Raw genomic sequence first — 14,939 nt, forward strand, 5'->3', positions numbered from 1 at the left:
CAGCAAAAAACTAAAGGTATATTGTAACCATCAGAGTATGATGATTATATGCATTGATAAGTGGCTAAAAAATTTCATAAAATTTTTATTTGAGATTTATCTTTAATATGGGAAATGTTTGCAGCATTTTTGCAAATTTAAATACTCAGCAGAAACTGAGAATTGGAAGAAAGAAAAATAAGGTTTTTTGGCTTTTTTTTTTAAACTGGATTTATTGTTTTTTCTTCTATATATCCTTCCATATTTATTTCTCTCTTTGAGTAAGTGACAAAGAGGAGGGAAAAATGGAGGAAGAAGGATAAAAAAGGAGGAAATAGGACTAAGCAGGAATGGGAGGACTTCTACCACTAAAAATTCAGAAGTGAATTTCTAAGACTCCTTGCATTAAGAAAATGAAAGAAATAAAACATTTCTATAAGAGCCTGAAGAAAAAAAAAATTAGTTCAATTTTGTTGTTTTTCCTCATTTTCAGGTTGGCTCTACTACAAAGAAAATGAGAAAACTGTCTTTATTATCATTAATCTGGTTCCATTCAGCCATGCTATTTATCTACAGCAGAGCCAGTAATGCAAAGGGAAGGCACAATGCCTTTATATTATTATCTCCTCTAAATATGCAAGAGTTTATGAATAAACTATTTATCAGCTTTCTTTGTGACCAGTTCTGAATTTTCTTTAAATTTGCATTATTATTACTTGCGGAGCACCTTCCACTTTGACTCCAGCATATTTTCTTCTGCTTCCATATGATCAAAGTGTCTTATGCAGATGGACCTTCTTCTACCCTGCCAAAATCTGTCAGAGTTTGCCAGTGATCCCACAGAAGAAGGATGGAGTAGAAAAGTATGTGAGACTAATGTTATACTACAGATTGGCACAAATAAACGGAAATTAACTGATATAGCACAGTACCATAGCCTTGATTAGTTTAAATTAGGAAATTTCTCAATTTAAAAATTTCTTATTTTAAGATACAACATTAAAATTCTCTCTGTGTGTGGAGAATGTCTGCACTGTGTCTCATTTCAGACATTTTTCTTCCCATTCATCTTGTCTACTACCATGTAAATATGTATTCAAAGTCATTCTTCCTTTCTGACTAGCTTTTGCTGGTATTTCTCACATTCTGTGTGTTTTGTCACTCTTGATTTTTGTTCTCTCCTTCCTCAATCAGGTGTTTGAACAAGAGACAACAGTGTTCAAATTTTCTCTGGGGATGTAAAACAGAACAAGATAAAATCAAAAGTTGGCTTATGTCGTGATACATATTTACTGAGACAAAAACATCTCTATCTTTGAAAGAGTGTATGTTTATGGATATATTTTTAAACTAATGACTCACTGGGTATGTTGCAGTTTTTAATGGTGCATGAGTAATGCCTGGGAGTCTGTATTTAAATGTGAGGGAAATCTTGACATTTTTAAAGGGAATTCTCTGGTGTTGTTTCTATGGTAACTTTTCTAAAGAGATTATATTTGTTTCAGTTGATTTTTAATTGTGATCAACAGTAGAGTAATGAATATACTGAACATAAAGGAAAAGAAATTATATTTGTTATGAGCCCTTTTAGACCAGCAGGAGACCAAGGGACCGGTTGCACCTCACTTAAGCCCTTAACTAGGGGCCTAAAGGACTTTCTGTGGTTCACAGACTTGACTTGGGTTTTTGGAAGCATGAAAGCAGGGTGAAAGGCACAAGCGTGTATCAGGGAACATAGGTAGCGGGGTTACAGCAAAGTAGTCCCCAGTAGTGCCACGTCAAATGTTCGGCTTAGTGAAACAGAAGACAGGATGATCAATCCCAAGGCTTAACTTATCTAAAGGAACAAAACTGTTAAAAACAGTGAGTTAGAGATAATGACATAGGAAAATGAAGACCTTAAAGAATGCCTTTGCACGTCCTTTTCTCAACAGCATCTCCATTTGCTCAAAGAGCCAAACAGCAGAATGTTTCTATTAATCATAGTTATAACTCTAAAAACTTTCAGTACATTTACGTTTTAAACAATGCAGTACTTTAAGGCATAGTTTCCTTCCTCCTGTGAAGTCAGGCCCTAGTGTGCTTCTGTCCTACAAGCAAGGCTAGGTAGTAGGAAAAGGTGTAAGCTTTGACTGTGGCACTCTTTTCCTGGCCTCTGAGGTGCTCGAGGGAGAGTTACACTTTCATGCACAAAGCGATCGATCCAAGCACCAAACCTGCAGCTCTTCCCTGGGTGTGCCTAAAGTCCATCCTGAGATCTCCATGGTGCCTTCAGGAGCTCTGAGGACAGGATCAGAGGGGGGCTGGAAGGACTTCCAGAGGAAGTTTTTCCATAAGTACTGTTTCTCCTTGAATTCACAATGTAACACATAAGTTGCAGAGTATCTAATTCATTGTGGAAAACTAAATTCTATACGTAGTTTGAGACGGTGAACTCCTAAATTTTCCTGAGCTCTGCGTTTGAAAGGGCTGTATCATGAGTATTACCAACAATTTAAAATTTGATATTGAATTAAGAGAAATCTTTGAGATCTACTGAAAAACTTTTTGAACAAAGTTATCATACACAGAGTGAGTGATTAAAAGGAGGGAAGAGGCAAGAGGGTATATTCTTTCAAAAGCCTGAGCAACTCACAAAAAAAGTTATAAACAGAAGATCTTTTCAGAAGCTCTGACTTTCCCTCTGCAATTAGCTTTGCATGAGAGGCTTGTCAGTGTGCATCTTATCAAGCTCTGGCATGACCCCTTCATTCTTTGCCCTTCCAGAACTCTGACGAAGTTATGGGAATCCAGTGACAGGCATGTGGATGTAGCTCTCGGTGCCACTTTTAAGACCACTGTTTAAGGGTGAAAGCTTCTGTTGGTATAAATCAGCACTGTTGCTCCTCTTCTTCCATTTAAAAAAATGAGACTTCAGTAATAATTACTTCAAACACCAAGTGTCTGAGTACAGGTAAAAGCTTACAGACCATACCTACATTTAGTGTAAATTGACATACCTGTATCAATAAAGCAGTGACTCTAAAGTCTTACTGGTTTAAATGGAATATCATATCTATACTTAGAAAAACTTTGTTTTGATATTAATTGAAAAAACCTAATGAGTGTCTATATGCATGCTTCATTACATGCAAAATGCAAAGCATAGGATAAGTACTTTTTCAACAATCTTTCTGATTTCATATGTAATCTGAGGGCATAAATTTAAAGCACGTATTTTTAAAATGACTGCATGATACATTCATTTTAGCATGCTGTCACACGTAATTATTTATCTAGGTTTTATAGCTTGTGGTTGCATAAACCGATGTAGTCACCTTCCTGTTTCTATAGCCAGAAAAGGCAAAATTTTTCAATGTACTTGAATGCTTGTATGATTCAGAGAAAGAAAGGGACTTTCTGAAAGTTACCTAGTCTCTAGCCTCCTTCCTATAAGTGTCAGGGTCTTCCTTCTCTTTTTGATAAGCGTTCATACTTTCAGGAACGTAGTTATATTAAAAATGCCACGCACATAGTGCCTACTCGCTTTACTGACCAAGGGCCTGCTTCCAATCTAGGGGCATTTTGTCATTTCTTCAGTAGGAGGAGAAAAAGAAGAGGAAAACCCTGGCAAATTGCTTTCTAAAATAAAGAATTGGGGTGTGAGTGGGCACGGTGTCTTTATTAGATATAATGAAAGTATAAGAAGGATTTTACTGGGTGTCTGGCATCTTTGCCAAATTATCAGTTAAAGCCCAGCTCCAGGACCAATATTACTGGTGATATTGCTAATGCTGTTCAGCCTTCCACCCTTTCTATGTGTCACAACATAAAAGCAAGACCCTTATCAGGGACCCTAAAGCAATGGGAGCACCAACTAGAAATCTTAAATAAGGTGGAGTACTACCGGTGCATGAACTTTAGGTGGTCTGACAGTGCTCTGTAATTCTGACATTTGTTAAAACTTTGTCAGAAGTTTTAAAATGTTAAAACAACATTTTAAATGCTGTCTTAATATGTTTTCGTAAAAGGCATTGCTATGTTTTCCACAAAGGTGGTCTTTCTCTGCAGTCAGAAATGGAAGGTCGGTGTAAAAAGAAACTCAGTTGGACTGTATGAAGCACGTAAGAATTTTGTAAACTGTCTGCTTTAGAACTTTAAACTATTTATAAAAGCATTTTGTTATTTTAAATTTATAATGCAAACAATTTAAAACTAATAAAAATGTTCTAACATCAGATTCAGGTAGGTTGGAAGTGAATTTCGATCAATATAATGAAGGACAATTTTCTAATGTAATCTATGTTTGTCCTGAGGCTACCAGTGTTTGAAGATAAGATAGAAAGAGCAATATTTGTGTCAAAGGCAGAAAAAACACATCTTGATTTCAGATCTCATACAGATTTGCAGCACAGGCTACTATTCTGAAAATACTTTTTCACATGTAAACTCTACTAGTTTGTTTTCATCTCAGGAAAGAAGAAATAAATACCCTTTTCACGACAATATTAATATAGCACTTTAACAAAACTAATCTGCTGATGTTACAGTAGAGAAAACTGATGCCTAACAGTTCTCTGAATTATTGGCACGTACGGTATTGATGCGTAAAATAAGTTCAGCATTTCAATGATAGCCACATTTTGTTATAACAAGATCACAGTGTAAAATCATGCATTTCTCATAACGTTTTACCATAAACAGGTTTTAAATTGGCATTTTTATAGAAGCTTCTTAATCAGGCTTTCATGATAACAGTATTTAGTCTCATGTTAAAACTCAAATTAATATTTTTATCTATATTCTGTGAATATAAACCTAATCACAATGCAATTAAGGCTTCAATATTGCAAGTATTTTCTGTGAAATATTGATTTACATAAAGCCTGACCCTGAAAACATTTACTATAGTGATCCGGTTGCTATTCTGATTAGTTCTGTTGATTTATAATGAATTTCTCAGATTGAGGTGGGCAGGATTGGGCCCTAAATTACAAAGAGATTCAAACTGTTCTGAAAGGTATAAAGGACATGTTTCAAACCACCTGCTGTGACTCCTGAGGTATTTTGAAACTTTTTCTTCAATATTTAGTTTTCCTTCAGCTGATGCTGCTGCTCAAATATTTGAAGGATAGAATCGTTACTGAATGAGGTAGAATGACACTTTTTTTTGACATAACTACTAACAAGGCTGCCTCTGTCTTGTCCTGTGGTTTATCTCAAGAAAGAGGTTCACCTGCAAATCTAGAACATGTCAGCTTTAATTAAATTGAATATTAAAACCACAATTCATCCAGTTGTCTTGTAATACTTTGTCTGTGGATCAGTAAGCACCACAGGCAAGTGGCTCAGAGAGATCTAACAGGTTTTTTGAATTTACCTGGAAAAATGTAATAAAAGAAAATCTTCATTTGTTTAAAATTGTCTATAAAGACATCCAGTTTTATATCACTGATTACCTTTATAAGCAATACGCTATCAGAATGCCACTTTTACAGGGCTAGATCAGCCTCCTAGAAGGCTGAGCTGACCTGTTCAGACAGTTGGACCTCATTTCACTAATGGGAACCCCCAAACATTTCTGCATCTCTTTCCTATTTAAAAATAAACAGTCAAAAGGGCCAATGTGAACAGAGAAATAATCAATAGAAAAATTTGCATTCAAGTTTGTTTGATTTGATGAAGCATAGAACTATTTTATTTATTGAAACTGTATTAATGTAATTAAAATAAATAGAAAATGCACTCTTTACTTAATTAATATTTTAAGCTGTCTCTGAAGAATAGTATGCAGCTTGAATGTAGTTATCATTTTTAAAATGCAAGACAGATTAATTAGATTCAAATCTTAGCCAGAATGAAATCATTTTCTTAATAAAGCTGAGAGCTCTAGAATTTACTTGGAAGTAGAAAGTGTCTGGTGTTGCTCTTCACAGATGAGCATGGGAAGATAAGACATAAAACTCAGTGGAGTCTAGTGGTTAAAATACTGCTAAGTCCATTTTCAAATTATGGTCCTAGGTGTTGGGTTTATTTATAAGAAAGGTGTGGTGGTTTCAAGACATGGGGCTCCATCTCTTTCTTAATACATGTATTCCTAGAGTTAAGGTAATTTGAAAAAAATGTGTATAGGAACTTAATATTTGGAAAAACCTTTTTGCTCATAGGAGTGAAGGAAATTCAACTTTGATCTTAAGATCCTCGCGGACAGAAAATCTGTGGAAAATCCTCTGCAACATACTTGGATTTGTATTTAAAGAGCAAGGCTCCAAAGGATGTTAGATAAAACTTTTAAACAAAGCAACAAATGAGATTAAAAGGTGGTTTAGCTTTATCACACATCCTTTAAAATAATGAAAATCTATTTCATGCTATATATTGTGCATGCATTTGCAGAAAGAAGTGACTAAACTTAAACCCGCAGACAGATCTGTAGTCAGAAATCAAGACAAAAAGGTCAGCGTGGTTTTCAGCACCCAGTTATGAGGAACAGATTTTTAGGGAGTCCTGACAAACATCGCTGGTTCTCAGAAAAGAGTTTTGTTCTGTGCAAACTGGAAATATCTTTCAGCATCATTCCCATTGAAATTGCAAGGTTCAGAATATTTTGAGTTTAGGCATAGTTCAAATACAGCTCTTGAATTTCAATGAATGTTAATGCGAATCTTCAAAATACTGGTATTTTAGATGCACTAAAGCCAGAGGAACTGTCTCAAAGCCATTTTTACTTTCGATTTCAAATGCTTTCCAAGAAAAAGGCATGAAACTTTCTAGAAATTCTATAATGAAATGCTGCTGATGTCAGAGTTTTTTTGGTTTCCCATTTACAAATGCATTAAATCATATGAGAAAATGTATTTAGATCACCTAAATGTAAGTTACTCAGTTGAAAATGAGGTTTGATCAAGTACCAGTAAGCTGATCCACAAATAAGGGCTGTGAGTAACTGTACTATGCAAACTTTAAAAACAGTTTTTAAGTTTTGAATTAGTAAACTATTGAAAATTTTTTCTTCTGTCTGGCAACACATCCTACGTTTTTAATGAATAGCACATTAAATAATCTATGTTTAAATAATTTCTTTCCTGTGACATAACCCTCACAGATATTTGCCATCCCTTCAAAGGCTGGATTTAGCATGTGATAAAAGTAATGAAAATTACATTAAAATGAAAAGTATTTTAAATTTCACTACAAATTTCTCAAAATTTCACTGCTTTGAAAAAATATGTATTTTAAATAGTATTTTGCTGTCTCGTGACACTTGGCCAGTCAATTTCATGTTTAACCTGTTCAGAACCTGACAGTTCTGAAAAGATGCAATATTTGCCCGGGAAATGATAATGAATATATTTGTAAATAAGAAATACAAACTACAAAGCTAATGGAAGTATTTATCAGTTTCAGACAGTTCATTAGGAGGATCAATATGCAAACACACGTGTCCTTTTAATGAAATCTCTTGGCGGGTTCATTTATCTTTCAACTTAAGTAACACAGGTTAGTGAGCAAATGATGTATGCTATGGCTCTTCCTGGGGCAGGATAATATTAGACAGAGAAGCGTGCTATCAGGCTGACAGACTGACAAAGTAGTAAGTTGGTACCGTGCACTAAAAATGTAGCTGATTAAATGTTTGGAGAAGCCAAGTTTGTGTTAATCTGTGGGAACGTGAAGGATTTTCCGTGAGCAGAAGCCAGGTGGGAGCACGAGGAGTACCTCTTCTCCCCGGACACCTTAGAGTCAAAAATGGTGTTGGTGTAAACAGCACCTTCCTCAATCCGAAATGGGAAGGGTCGGGGTGCGTGTACGGTTATCGGGGGCGAGCCTAGGGCACAACTGCTCTGCCCTTTCTGAATAGGGCAGAACGACCCAGTCCAGTGGACGGTGATGACACTTTTGGTGCTGTCCTACAGGTTGAAGGGAAGTGTCCCGGCCGGGCGGGGCGGGGGGGTGCTTTGGGGATCCAGGCTGCCCTCGCCCTTCCTTGGCTTCCCCGACAGGCCCGAGTGCTTGCCAAGGCGCCTGTCGGGGGGGGGAGAAGAAAAAAAAGAGGGAAAAAAAGGAAAACGGGCTTGCCGCAGTGCCACCGGGAAAGCCGCGGGGAGCCCGAGCCGCCCGGTCCCGCCGGGAAGGCAAAGGCCGCCGGGGCCGGGCGGGCTGCAGCGGGCCGTGCCCCCGACGGCTGCCGGTGCGGCGGGGCTGTGGGGAAGGGGGCGGCCCGGCCCGCCCCGTCCATCCCGTCCCAGCCCCGCACGCCGGCCCCTCCGCACCGGACCGGGGCCGGGACCGGGACCGGGGCCGCCCCGCGGCGGGGGAGCGGGGCGGGCGGGAGGTGCCCTCGGGGGAGCAGCTCCCCTCCCTGATTTGCTTCTCTCGGCTCAGGAGGGTTTTGCCCGGGGGGGCTCGCAGGGGCTGCCGCCGCCCGAGCCGGGGGAGGCTGGGGCACAGGGGCGGCGGCGGGGGCTGCGGAGGGAAAGGGGAAGGGGAAAGGGAAGGGGAATGGGGAGGAAGGGGAAGGGGAAGGGGAAGGGGAAGGGGAAGCGGAAGGGGAAGGGGAAGGGGAAGGGGAAGGGGAAGGGAGGGTGCCCCCCCCCTCCCCCCGCGGTTAGAGGAGGGCCAGCTCTGCCCTGCCTGCCATCCCCAGCCGTAGGGGCAATGGGAAACAATGGGGAGAGGGAGGCGGGAGGGCGCTTCGGGGGCGGGGGGGGGCCTGAAGGGGCCTCCCAAGGACCTGTCACCTCCAGCCGGCAGCCCCCCCTTCGCATTCCGCGGGCAGATGCTTCGGGGGTGCCCCCGCAGAGTGTTTGTCGGCGGCGTGCTGTAATTTGGGGGAGACGGGGAAGACTGCGGGGTCCGTTTCGTTGTAAGGGCCGGTGCTGCTCCGGGCACCTGCGCGGAAAAGCGGCTGTAACTCGGAGTCAGGGGTGCGCAGCGCCGGGCACAGCGCGGCCCCGCACCGGCACCGCACAGGCTCTCAGCACTCCCTGCCGTGATTTGTTTAACCGGGCTCCGCCGCTGTCCCGTGGCTGGTCGCAGCACGCTGCTCCTTCCTAAATTCGTGTGTTATTTGGAGAACCGGGACGGGAGGGGGAAAAGTTTGGACCTCCTTTGGTTGGCACTGTGTGGTTGGTTTTTTCTTTTTTTACGGAGGAAAGTCTTTTCAGGAAGAAACGTTGCGGGCTTCTTTGCTGTATTGTCATGCAAATGATCTTTAGGTTTTCCTTGCTGTCCTTGCTTGATTTTATTTTTGTCTTTCCGTCATTGTTCTACCCTCCGCTTCCATCTTGCAAGAGTGGCACCAAAAAAAAAAAAAAAGAGAAAAAGAAAAAAAAAAGAGATGGGGGGACGCGTAAAAAAAAAAAATCAACAACAAAAAACCCCGAACCGAAAACCCCCCACACATCCACAAGAGAAACCCCAAACAGCTTTTCCAAATGAGTGACACAGCCCGTGTCCATTCACCGCCTCACTCCGGCGAAGGGTTTCTCAGCAGCCCAGACCTCCTTAGCCAATTGCTGCCAGCAACATGTGGAGGGGAGGCATCGCTATAGCAACCGGTGGATGGGCCATGTGCGGCAGCCGGCAGGGGCTGCGAGCGGCCCGATATAAGGAGGGCAGCGCCGGGGCGCGCCGGCATCCTCCACCCGCGCCCGCGCCCCGCGGGGACCGCCGGGCCGCCCGGGGCCGCCGGCTCCCCCCGCCCCGCCGGGAGGCGGCTGCGGGCTGCGAGGAGCGCTGGTGCCTGCCGCCTGCCGCCGCCTTTGTCTGCGCGAGGAGGGGAGTGGGGAGGCGGGGGGAGCGGGGGAAGTTTTGGCACCGGAGGAGGATTGCTAGAGCCCGCCGAGGTGCGCTGAGCCCTCCCAGGGAGGAGCCCGTCCCGGCACGCCGGCTGCGCCGCCATGGCAGCAGGTAAACGCGGCGGGGGGGGGGAGCGCCGTGTTCCGAGGCGGCCCGGCCGGGGCTGAGCGTGGGAGCCGGGTGCGCGGCGTGGGGCGGAGGAGCGGGGTGTTGGGGCGGGCGGGATGGGGGGCAGCCGCTGCCGCCGCCCGCCCCGTCGGTCGAGGCCGGGCCGGCTCCCCGCGAAGCGGTGCGGGCGGCGGGAGGGCCGCTTCGCCTCCTGCCGGCCCCGCGGCCGCCAAAGCCCCGGGCGCCCCCGGCCCAGCGCTTCCCGGGATGCCCCCGGCCTCGGGGGCCGTCAGACAGGAGCGGGTGCAGCGGCCCCGGCGCGGCGAGGACGTGCCCTTGCCGCTCCCCTCGGCCCGTTCGCGGCTCGGTGCCCCGAGGACGGGCCCCCCGCCGCGGGTGCGCGGAGGCGGCCGCCGGAGCCCCGTCCCCGGGCGGGGGCGGCCTGGGAGCCGCGGGGCCCGGCCCGGCTCCCTGCGAGACGGGGCGGCTGCTCCGCTGGCGGGGCCCCGGGCTCCACCAGCGTGTTACCGAGAGACGGCTCGCTTGTTGGCACTCGGTTTTAAGGGCGCTTTGTCTAATCCCTAAATTATGTGCCTTCAGCATCAGCATTAGGTCAGCGCTGGCACTACGGCTTGTGTTTCTCTTGCTTGCTGAAGATGCTTGATTAAGCTCGGCTGTCGCTGACCGTCCTCTTGGCTCGGGCTCTGACAGTGACTTGGAGCTGCTGAGCCCTCTATTTATCTGTTTCACTCTGGCTTACAAAGCCTGGGCTGAGGAGGAAACCTGCGTCCTGGTGCTCCCATTCTGCTGCTTTCCCCTAGTTGCTCCTGAGCCCTTAGAGATGGGAATCGAAGTTTCTTCACCGTGGTGAAGTCTCCGCACCCTCCTCTTCTTGCTGCCACCCCAGAGGCGCGCTGCGCGGCTGCGGGCAGGACGGGCCACGCTTCTCCGGCTCTAGCTCACCTACCTCCTCCACAGGCATGGATGTGGCTGTCCGGTTTCCTGAGTCGTGTGTTACCCCTACAGTGTGTCAGTGATGCTGTAGGCTTTTGTGCCGTGCTCTTTAACTAAGTACCGACTTAAAAAAATACCCAGATCCTCAGGAAAATCTTGAAGCTCTTTAAATTTCCTCTTTTGCAACCTTATTCCTTCCACGCCACAAACTTCTTTGGGGTTCTTCGACATTTTGGCATTTCAGCATCACCTTGTAGTGGGATTCAGGATAATAGTTATAATTTCTTGTAACTCTAACCAGAAACTTCACTTCTGTTTGCCTTTAGGAAGCCAGAAGAAAATATCTACCATTGATCAAGGGATCTTTGAACTCGCTGAATTCTTGATTGTATTCAGTCATTGTTCGTGGTATTAATCCTACTAAAAGGTATAGAGACGCTCCAGAGTGCTTTGTGGTGTTGAAGGTTGCGGAAAGATCATTGTACCCCTACAGATGAATAGATCTGTGGCTCTTGCAGTGACCTTTCTCAGTGATTTGAATAAGCTGCAGTTCCCAGAAATCCATCTGCCTTTTGTGTTTGTCGATTTGTCTAATCTTTCCGACCCCTAAAAGAAGCAAAAAGTACCTTCCCATCCGATTTCATCCTCCCGAGTAAAAGCATTAAATTGACCTCATTTCAGGTGATGAACTGACATCTGCTGAAAGTGATCCTGGCATCAGGCAAGCTTTCCGGGGGGAGGGGGGTGAGGAGGGAGGCAGAGGACAGCAGCCCCAGAAACCTCTTACTAACTCTAAAGATAGTCCCTTAAAACACCAACAAGTAGCCCAGACCGTACAGCTCGGGAGTGCAGTGCTGAACGCAAGAAACATTATATGCAGTGAAGGTGAACATCCCCAGGCCCTGCTGCCCCAGTCTAACCTGACTGGGAGTGCGAAGGAGGGGAGGAGAAGCAGGAACCAAAACCGAGGGAGATGCTGCTTTCCCTTCTGTTTGCTTTCTTATTTTACTAAAGGAAAAAAATCTTATCTGTAGGTTTCCTGGGGACAGATTAGGGTAGCCAGGCTCCTCCTGATGTAAAGTATTTCTCTGGTTTTCTAGTAACCTATCAAAACTTAGCCAGCATAGTGTATCTCAACCTGCTCAGATAACCTTACAGAGGGATATTACTAGAAGTGAATTTAAGTTTAGATTTATTTAAGCGAGCAGACATACACAGATGTGTGTGTATATATATATATATGAATACATATTATATATATATCTCCATACACACCCACACACATCCCTTTCTTCATGCTTTCTATATTAAGGAAATAATACACATATCCTTTATGGTTTGTTTTAATGTCAGTGGCTGCGACTATTAGCAAAGGATTCTCCTAAAAAAAACCCTGATGAACTAAAACTTATTTTAGTGAAGTTTATTTTTAAGAATAATTATTTTCTTGTAGAATTCTTTTCTTCTGCCTAGGCACTTTTTTCCCTCCTTGAATGGCAGATTTGCAAGTACAATTTCATCTGCACAGAGGAACAATAGCTTTCAGTTGCACAAAGGATTTCTCCCACCCTGAATCCAAACCACAATGCCTCTTGCTCTGATAATAGCTTCTGAAAAGATTTTGTAACGCACAGAATTAATACATGATTATTTCCGCCTCACTTCTCTCATTTATTAGATTCTATAGTGAATTCCAAATTAAAAATAGCACCTCTTGAGTTTTTTAACGTTCTAATATTTTGAAACAAATCGTATTCTGAAGTTCATCTTTTTGCCCATGTTTACTAAGAAATCTGCATTTTTTTATTATTGCTCAGAAACAAAACTAGCTAATATAAATGTAAAAATCAAGGCATGCAAAAATTGCAAAAAATTATAATGTCAAGTTGGTTTAAAATGAATGGGAGTGATTTTTCCTTTGCAAACTGGAAGAAAGGTCGGGTGTAGTAACTGGCAAACTGGGTTTTCAATCAGGAATATCTTTTTAAATTTATGAAGCAAAACAACACCTCAACTTCAGTTAGAGTTTTGCTTCAGCAAGGACCAGAATCAGGCCCCGTGTCCTAAAGGAAATAATGAAGTGTAATTCTGCTGAGGCATCTGGAAGGTGAGCTTTCACATCACTGCATGGGAGCTCCTCTCTGCTCTTACAAAGACTTTCTCCCACACTTCCAACATAGGTGTGAGAACTTATTTACATGAAAGCGTACATTAAATATTTACTGACATTTGCCTGGAATTCGTTTGAAATGTCGGCGGTTCTGCTGCATCATGGGATGACACCGCAGAACGGGATGCTGCTCTTTGATTAGAACAGTGATTTGTGACTCCAAAGTTATGGCTGCTCTAGTTACTGACTCACTTTTGGGTGTATATAAAATGCGTTCTGTCGAGGGAGCGGGAAAGCCTACATGAGATCAGATCCTAAGCATTTTTTTCTTCCCTCTTTAAAAAAAACAACCACCACAAACCCTCACAGAAGCAGTGTACTTCAAGCAAACACTGTTGAGTGTAAGTGGTAGGTGTAATGTTGTTTTGAGACAGGGTAAATCGCTGCCTTCTAGCATTTAAGCTCAGGCCGGGCTGTTTTAAAGCAAGGAAAGACTGTCTGAACATCTCCAAAGCCTCCGTATTTAGAGTCACTTCCTAAGCCATCCATTTAGGAATTAGTTGTTTTTCCTTCACTTGGGACTCTGTGATACTACACAATTTTCCAAGCGGAAAATCATTCAGAGGAATGTCAATATATTCTGTTATATAAAGTTTAAACCATGCATAGTTACATGTAGCCGAGTTTAATATTTAATTATGTGTAACTTATGTGGTCTATTTATTTGTTAAGCCTTGGGGGGGGGAAGGTGATTTGTTTTTCTTGTTATGCAACAGCTATTGTTCCCCTTCCACCCCAGGCACACGCACCCGCACCGTGGCAGCCCCAACCAGCACAGGGAGAGGTGTTCTGCTTTAAAAGACATCCGACTGTAAATGTCAAATTCATAAATATTTCAAGTCAATTTCAAGTCAAGTCTGACAGGACGCCTCTAATTAACCCTGGGCTCCGTTTCAGGCTGGGGCCTTACTGCAGGGAAGAATCAGGGGTTTAGGTGAGGTGGGGAAATCTGTGCTCGGGGGGGGAGCTGGTAACTAACTCGTCGGATTAATTTTTACCCGTTTCATAATTTGATGTTTGGTCAGACATCAAGCAGGATGAAAGGGCAGCGGGTCTCTCCAGCTGAGTTGGGGGCAGTGGGGACTGTTTCCTGAAGCTCTCCTGATGGGACAGCCCGGGGGCGCCGGGCCCCGCTGCCCTCTGCGGCGCCGGGTGTCCCCAGCCCGGGAGCGCCGCCGCTGCGGGACCCGCAGCCGGAGCCAGGCGGCGGGGCTTCGCCGTCGGCTTTACTCGGCGCTTTATGCGGGGTCGCGCAGCCGGCAGCCGTCACCGATGCCGGGGTGTTTCCCAGGGGAGGCGTGGGGGCTGGCCGAGGTGGCCCTAAGCACCAACCCCCCCCCCCCTCCACCCCCACCCGGAGGCAGGGAGGGGAGAGGGGAACCCTCCGGGCCCCGACGGCAGCGGCTCCGGAGGTGCTCCCCGTGAAGCGGGCGGGAGGAAGGAGCGGGGAGAAGGGCCGGCGGCCCCCCGGCACAGCCCCTCGCCCTTCCCCGGCAGCCGCTCCGACGGGGCGGGGTACCGCCGGGCGGCCGCGCAGGCGGAGAGCGGCGGGCTGCGGCCGTGCCCCGTCGCCCCTTCCCTCCCGCTGCGGGGCCGCCATCCCCTTCCAGGGCGCGGAGAGTCGGGGCAGGCGTTGGCGCCGGTCCCCCAGACGTGTCGGGTTTTTGCAAGCCCTCGCCTGCCTGGAGCCCATCACTGGGGACACGGCTACACGGCTCCCCACGGAAGATGCCTGCCGAGATGTAAACAATGCTCAACACCCCACGGAAGGTTTCAAACTCTTCCCCGTGTGTGTTTCACGTTCCCGGGTGCAGCCGTGCGCTGGGGACGTGCGGGGTGTCTCGGCGAGCACTTCTTTTGTTAAGGGCAGCCAGCTCCGGGGACGGTAGCCCCGGCTTTGCGGGCGAACTGCCTGGCGAAGTTGGAAGCGACATCTAAAATCACTGGA

General features: G+C 45.3%; 1 protein-coding gene and 1 long non-coding RNA gene across 2 annotated transcripts in view; both read left to right on the forward strand.

Moving 5' to 3' along the window:
* Positions 1-14,939, forward strand: part of PTPRN2 (protein tyrosine phosphatase receptor type N2) — a 680,315-nt gene that overhangs the window by 552,717 nt on the left and 112,659 nt on the right.
* LOC140648534 (uncharacterized) lies at positions 9,478-13,841 on the forward strand. The gene is made up of 3 exons (XR_012041266.1): positions 9,478-9,870; positions 11,148-11,248; positions 13,731-13,841. It is a non-coding gene; the product is annotated as an uncharacterized lncRNA (long non-coding RNA).

Source organism: Ciconia boyciana, chromosome 2, assembly GCF_034638445.1.
Source record: "Ciconia boyciana chromosome 2, ASM3463844v1, whole genome shotgun sequence".
Classification (NCBI taxonomy): domain Eukaryota; kingdom Metazoa; phylum Chordata; class Aves; order Ciconiiformes; family Ciconiidae; genus Ciconia; species Ciconia boyciana.